The sequence below is a fragment of the Lactuca virosa genome, chromosome 4 (genome assembly GCF_052849685.1).
Source record: "Lactuca virosa cultivar CGN04683 chromosome 4, Lactuca_virosa_CGN04683_v6, whole genome shotgun sequence".
NCBI lineage: Eukaryota > Viridiplantae > Streptophyta > Magnoliopsida > Asterales > Asteraceae > Lactuca > Lactuca virosa.
The window spans coordinates 35,810,983-35,819,194 of NC_136429.1; positions in this window are offsets into that span (position 1 = coordinate 35,810,983).

Here is an 8,212-nt window from a genome sequence, read left to right on the forward strand (position 1 = left end):
GACATGGTTCGTTCCATGATGAGTCGTGCTTCACTAACTATCTCATTCTGGGGGTATGACTTAGAGACTACCGCCCATATCCTTAACTTAGTACCTACGAAGAAGGTTGCCAAAACACCTCACGAGATGTGGACAGGGAAATCTCCCTCGTTAACACATATCAAGGTTTGGGGTTGCGAGGTTTTCGTAATACGAGATACTCACGACAAGCTCGAACCTCGTAGTGAGCGATGTATTTTCATCGGCTACCTAAAGAAATCCTTTGGATATCTCTTCTACAGACCGAGTGATAATGTTGTCTTCGTTGCGAGGAGAGGGGTTTTCCTAGAGCGAGAACTCATAAGCCAAGGAGACAGTGGGAGGCAGATCAATCTTGAAGAGCTTCAAGAGTCGATCGATGAAGGAACCTCTAACACTGGCGCTCAACCCGAGGAGGAAACTCTGGTTAAACCGATTGACGAGTCCTTACCTCTTAGACGTTCCGAAAGAGTTAGTGTTCCACCCCAGTTTTATGGTTTTCATATTACTATGGAAGGGGATACGTTCATTAGTGATAGTATACTAGTGAATATGGACGAACCTAACAGCCATAAGGAAGCCATGGCAGGCCCAGAGTCTGCGAAGTGGAAAGAGGCTATGGATAGCGAGATCCAATCCATGTATTACAACCAAGTATGGAATTTGGTTGACAATGTACCAGGTCGTAAGACTGTCGGGTGCAAGTGGATCTTCAAGAAGAAGACTGACGTGGATGGAAACATGCACACTTATAAGGCGCGATTGGTTGCGAAGGGTTTCACTCAAACTCCTGGAGTTGACTACGACGAAACCTTCTCACCAGTTGCGAAGATAAAGTCTATTAGGGTGATGTTGGCCATTGCTGTATTTCATGACTATGAAATATGGCAGATGGATGTCAAAACCGCTTTCCTTAATGGGAAGTTGGCTGAGGATGTTTGCATGGCTCAGCCAGAGGGTTTTGTCAATGCGAAGCATCCCAATAGAGTGTGTAAGCTTGAGAAGTCTATTTATGGACTTAAGCAAGCGTCTCGCAGATGGAATCTTTGTTTTGACGAGAAGGTCAAAGAGTTTGGTTTTCTGCGAAGCGAAGATGAATCGTGTGTATATGTCAAAGCCAGTGGGAGTGTAGTAAGCTTTCTCGTATTATATGTCGATGACATACTACTCATAGGAAACGACATCCCGACACTGCAGGAGGTTAAGTCCTGGCTCGGGAAGTGCTTCGCTATGAAGGACCTCGGAGAGGCTTCCTATATTCTGGGAATAAGGATAGTGAGAGACAGAAGTAAGAGACTAATAGGACTTAGTCAGAATACTTACTTGGAAAAGGTACTAAAACGTTTTAGTATGGAGAATTCGAAGAAAGGGTAGTTACCAATCCAGAGTAATGCCAAGTTGAGTAAGACTCAGAGTCCGAGTACTAAAGTCGAGATAGCAGAGATGAGCTGAGTACCTTACGCTTCCGCAGTTGGCTCGATCATGTACGCTATGACTTGTACTCGCCCTGATGTGGCCTTCGCTTTGAGCATGGTCAGCAGATAACAAGGGAACCCTGGCAGAGCGCATTGGATCGCGGTCAAGAATATTCTTAACTACCTTCGGAGGACCAAGGAATGGTTTCTAGTCCTCGGTGGGAGTGATGAATTAAAGGTGCGAGGGTACAGTGACGCCAGCTTTCAGACCGACATGGACAACTATTGTTCGCAGTCAGGCTGGGTCTTTACCCTCAATGGAGGAGCAGTAACTTGGAAAAGTTCCAAGCATGAAACTGTAGCTGATTCAACGTGCGAATTAGAGTACATTGCAGCAAGCGAAGCGTCAAAGGAGGCAATATGGTTGAAGAACTTCATTGGAGACCTTGGAGTTGTGCCAGCCATAAAGGAGCCCATGGAGATTTTGTGTGATAATGAAGGAGCGGTTGCCTTGACCAAGGAACCAAGAGATCACGGTAGATCTCGACATATCGATAGAAAATATCATTTTATTCGACATCGGGTGGAAGAGGGACTCCTCGTAGTGAAGAGGGTATCGTCAGAAGATAACCCAGTAGATCCGCTTACGAAGGGACTGAGCAGGGTTAAGCATTTGCAGCACGCTAGGAGCATTGGGCTGAAGGACGATATTAGTTTAGATTAGATAGTTTGGAAACGTGTAATAGATAAGTTGTTATTAACATTTGATGATTAAATAAAGGAGTATTATTTATTAGTAATGTTACTGTCTTATGTTAATCTTTTACCTATTGTTTCATTTTGCATGTTTTGACTTCCTGAATAATTAAGTTATTTGATAATAATCAAATTATTCGAATGGCCCACAGTCGTTCATATGTTGGAAGTAGATATGAATGAAGACTGTCATGAATTGGTGTGTAGATTGTCTAAAGTGTATTAGACATAGCAAAGGTTTGCTACAACGTTCATGAGTGCTTATGAACTTGATTTGAGCATTGGAATAAACCCACACTTGCTGGAATCACTTCATGGAATTTATCACGAGTGATCGCAAGATGGTAATATCATATGGTCTTAAAACCTAGATATATGGTTTATTGTTTGTTAATTGGTTGTGCATTGATAATGCGTAAACGCATCAGTAACTTGATGTTACAAAACGCATTGTTGTGTATGATTTGATTAGTGGATAGTAAATGCATATAAGTCGAAGTTTATCTATTCCTTTTATCCTAAGAGGGTAAAAGCGATATCAGGGTTCCTCGATGATTTGATTTGACTTATGTGTCGGGCCCGGTCAGGACTGAATTGATGTGTTCAATTAAGTTCTATGTCAAATGAATCTGAGATCGAGAAACCAATTGCTGGACAATAAGTATGACAATGTTCCATGTGATTGTCCGCATGATATCTAGAATAGAGGGTATACGATCCCTTATCTGAAGGACAGGTTACTGATAAGATCAGAGTTTGACAGCGTCTTTGAGAGCTACGATTACTAATCGGATTGTGCTTGCATTTATAGTTACTAGACTTATCCAAGTGGGAGACTGTTGGATTAGTGTCTAAGCCTGTAACTATATTTGGTAAGTACTTGACCCGATTGTGCATGGTCCTTTTGGGTTGCCTTCACCATAGCAACTTGACAGGGTGATTTATATAGAGAGAAGAGTTATTATATTAATATATTATGAGAATAATATATTAAAGGAATAATAATATTATTTGATTAATATTAGTCATAGATTAATTAAGAATTAATTAGGTGACTAAAAGAGGTTAATTGAATAAAGGGGCTTAAACTGTCAAATATGTGATAGTTGAGTTTTGGGCTATGAATCCTTATAGATCTAGGGTGGCCGAAATTAAGGAGTATGGGCTCCTTGAATTCGTCCAAGCCTTAATCTAGAAGGATCCTTGGATTGCTTAGGGCCTAAGTTATTCAATTAGGGTTAAGGATGTAACCCTAGTAGCTCATAATATAAATAGACCCCATAGGTGAGGGAAATCGGCCACCTTGTTGCATTGGAAACCTTAGAGCCGATTTTCTCATCCCTGCTCTCTCTCCAACTCATCCTCTTGCTAGTTGGTGTTTGTAAGCCATTAGAGGGGTGACAATTGTGACTCTAAGCTCCAAGAACAAGAAGATTCAAGCAAGCAACCTAAGGTATTCTCTAGATCTGATTTCATATGTTATGATTCAATTGTTTTCACTAGATCTAGCATTTTAAGCCTTGGAAACATTGCATGTTCAATTAGATAAACCTAGATCCAAGCATTAGGGTTTGCATGTGCACATATGAAAGTTCTTATGGCTCAAACCCATCATATTGATATTCTTGTGAGCAGCATACGCTAAGAAGATGCGTATGGCCTCCATCCTGGCTAGTGGGGCGTATGTTTCATCATAATCAACACCTTCAAGTTGACTATACCCCTTAGCAACTAGCCTTGCTTTGTTTCAGACGACCGCACCTGATTTATCCAATTTATTCTTGTACACCCATCTGGTACCAACAACAGTGTGACCTTTTGGCTTCGGAACGAGTTGCCACACTTTGTTTCTTTTAAACTCTTGCAGTTCCTCTTGCATCGTAGTTATCCAGTCGGGCTCCATTAATGCTTCTTTGATGGTTCTCGGCTCGACCGAAGACATAAATGTTGCATAGTGACAATGATCAGATAAATCTCTTGAGGATCGAGTTTGAATACCTGCGGACGGGTTGCTGATGATTTTTCCTGGTGGGTGGTCCTTCGTCCATACATGTAGACGCGGTTGAAGAAGATCAGTAGTTGCGGTGGATGGAATATCTTCAATATCATAAAACTCTGCGGCAGAAGACGGCACTTCCCCCTGGACTTGTGAGCAGCTTGCTGAATTATCTTGGTCTGGGAAAGTGGGATTAGAGTTTTCTTGAGCAAGTGAGAGAGGTTCCCCCTAGATTGCAGATGGGAGTTCCCCCTGAACCTGAGAAGGTTCCCCCTGGATTGTTGAGAGAGTGATAACCCTTGGATCGGTTTATGTGTCAATGGTTTCTATATCTTCGGCATCTGATTCTGAGGAGACATTTGATGGAAGAGTAATTTTGCGGATAGGAACCGAAGCTGGTTCCTCAGGTACTGGAACTTCGATGGTTGTCACTTGATCCGGAGTGGAGCTTTCCCCCTCAACCGACAAGGTGGAAGTATTGAGTGACACATCATCGGATAAAGTAGGTCCAGAAACTTCGGCATGCTGCTGTTGAGCTTCTGGAGACACAAGAACTTCGGAGATTTGAGCAGTCTCTACGGGGTCGAAAAGATCATCATAGTTTATTTCAACTATGTTTAGGGGACCCGAGGAGGCTGGGATATCACTTTCCAAGATTTCTTTGGTTTCATTTGAAGGAGCAGTGTTGCGGACGTAATAGTCATCGAATTTGACGTCAGAGCTTTCCACTATTAGTCTCGTACGTCTGATGAGAACCCTATAGGCTACTTTGTTTGTTTAGTAACCAAGGAAAATGCCTTCATCTGACTTCGGTGCAAATTTGTTAAGATGATCCTTGTTATTGATCACAAAACATCTACACCCAAAGATGTGAAAGAATCTGACATTTGGCTTGCGGTTGTTAAGGCCCTCATACGAAGTTTTGTTGAGACGCTTGCAGACAATGTTTCAGTTTTGAACAAAGCATGATGTGGCCACTGCTTCTGCCCAGAAGTAGAGAGGAAGGTGTGCGAAGTTGAGCATAGATCTGGATGCTTCTACCAGAGTTCGGTTTCTTCGCTCTACTACTCCATTCTTCTACGGTGTGTAGGGAGCTGACAAATTGTGACTAATGCCTTTTGAAACCAAGAAACTGTTTAGAAGATGATTAGTGAACTCAGTTCCATTATCACTTCGGATGCGGCGCACTGGTAATTTGTTCAATTTCTTTGATAAAATTGATCAGTATCTGCGGAGTTTCGGATTTGAGTCTCAGGAAGAAGACCCAAGTGAAACGAGTGAAGTCATCAACTATAAGCAGTATGTATTTTTTGTGATGGAGACTGGCTACGGTAGATGGACCGTAGAGATCAATATGTAAGAGTTCCAGTGGTTCAGAAATTGAAGAATCAATCACCATTAACAGGCTGAGCAGAGTGTATCATTGTTGAATTTGAGGATGGGAAGACCTCGAACGAGTTCTCTGGTGACAAGATTGTTGATATATCTGAAGTTAAGATGGGCTAGCTTTCGGTGCTATAGCCAGCTGACTTCAGATACTGCTTTGGAAAGGAAGCATAGCTGCAGTTTCCCAATGATCAGAGAAACGTCCAAAGGATACATGGTCCCTTCGGATTTGGATTTGATCAAACAGGTGCTTCTATCGCTTGTCATTACGTAGTAGTATTCGTTGTCAAATTCAACCTTGTGGCCTGCTTTACACAGTTGGCCTACACTGATGAGATTATGTTTAAGACTTCCTACGTAAGCAACCTTTTGAATAGAAAAGTTTCCTGTAGTAAGCACACCGTAACCTCGGATTATTCCATTCGCATTGTTGCCGAATGTTACGTTTCCACCATTGCAAATAGGCCTGAAATCCCGAAGGTATTCTAACCTTCTGGTCATGTGCAAGGAGAAGGCACTATCTATTAACCACTCATCTTCTTGATCCTCCTTGCACATTGCCTGAAAATTACATGGTTAGTTTGGGCACCTAAACAAGTTTGGAGTCCGAGGCGACTGGTGGTTTTTTCAAAGATGCATGAACCGAGATTGCAGGGACAGGTTTTGTGTCAATCTTGAGACCTAGAACTGGGTGTTTTTGAACTAATGGAGTGTTGTGAGTTTTTGAAAAGTTATGAGGTTTTTGAAAAGTGCGAGATTTGACTTGAGATGGTCCCTTTTGACAATGACATTTACACGAAAGATTTTTGTCATTTACCCTGACATTCTGCTTGGTCAGCGGCCTGAAGGGTGTGGGAACATTTTTGTGACTAGTCCGAGAAGAGTGAGATATGACAGAGGTGCTCTTGGAATTTGAAAAAGTATGATTTGAGAGTGTGTGAGCACATGTAGATTTCCTAGGATGTGATTTCTTAGAAGTTTGAGGTGACTTCAAATGTGTTGGAGTTGGTAAAATCCCCTTCCATTTTGGATCATCTGAGGAATAGATCTGAAAACCATTTCTTCGAAAACACTTTACTTTCTTTTGGATTGTGTCAAAAGAGTTTGAAAAGGTTTTAGCAACCGTACAACCTTTTTTGTTGGTTTTCTTGACTGCAGAGTTTTTAGAAAAGTAATATGAGAAAACAAGTTTTTCTGGACTCTTGGGTTTTGAAACTTTGATTTGTCTCTTGTTTTTTGAAAAACTTTACCGCTTTTTACCATGAGATTGAAGTTCCTCTTTGAAGGCCATTTTTGCATGAGTTTTTGGAGAACAACAATCATTGAGATTCAACTGCGGTTTCTTAGATCCATTAGATTGCTTTTGAACACGAGGACTTGATTCATCTGAACTAGAAGGTTCAGGATTCTGGGAGCATTGACCATACTCGAAATTTTCTATGGAAAACTCATGATGAATTGGCTGAATGGTCACTGAATTCTTAACTGTGGTATGTGGTAAGGAAGATTTGACTACCGCAACATAAGTCTGAGTTGATTTCTTTGAGGGACATATGACCATAGGCAGTTGGTCAGACTGCGGTTCAGAATTGCAGTGAGAGGTACTGCAGTCTAAAGGCAGTGATGGGAAGTTCATGTGAACTTCGGGTTCCATAATAATTTCTTCATCAACAACTAACGAAGTCTGAGAAATGGGATGAATTGTGCCAGAGATAGGAATTTGATCACTTGAGTGACCCGAAAATTCAGGAAGAATTTCCTCAATAACACAATTATTACTCAGATTATGAAGTCGACCAAAATGAGTTTTGATGTCCTCGGGAAAGGTTTTGTCATTGACTGGGAAATGGAACTCTCATTCAGGAGGGACATAAAGTCGGTCTTTGTTAAACCGGGGTGAGGAATCCTTTACGGTAGGATACCCATTGGACCAACCCCAGTTATAGGTGTTATCTGTGGTTCCATTGTTCACAAGATTCTAAATAGCTTCACTTTCATTGAATAGTTTTTCTATTAGAAGATTTAAACGTACAATATCATTTTGAGCTAAATCTCTCTGATCTAATGCTATGCCTAATTGGGTTTCACATAACATTCTTGCATCCTTCTCTAATTCTAAGTCTTTTTCTAGCATGGAAACTTTGAGTCTATTGTCTTCTAGACGTCCTCTAACATGGAACATTTCTTGGGACGCAATGTTCTTCTCATCTAGGGCTTTGTTATAGTATGAAAGGACGGCAGCACATGTGTCATTAAGGTTGTCAAGGAATGGTTGACAATCATGCATGCTATAATTAAGAGTTTGGATCATGAGTTTTACCTGCTCAACGATGCTCAGAGTTCCATCCTTTTCCATGTAGCAGTAATTCCTTTTCAGCTTGGTTGACCCATCCTCATCCGCAGTTGCCATCATGCAGATTTTGCCTTTACCCTTGATGTTGTTGATATCTTTATCCTCATCTCCGGATGACCACACTTTATGGTCTCTCTTCACTTGGGCTACATATTCCCTTGCTTTCTCTCTTTCTTCCATTTCTTGAGCCATTCGGAGATAAAATGCTCTGTCTTTCACTATATTGGCTTTACAATCTTTTGCAAAGTGGTTTTCCTTGTTGCACTTGTGACAATTTACAACATCAAC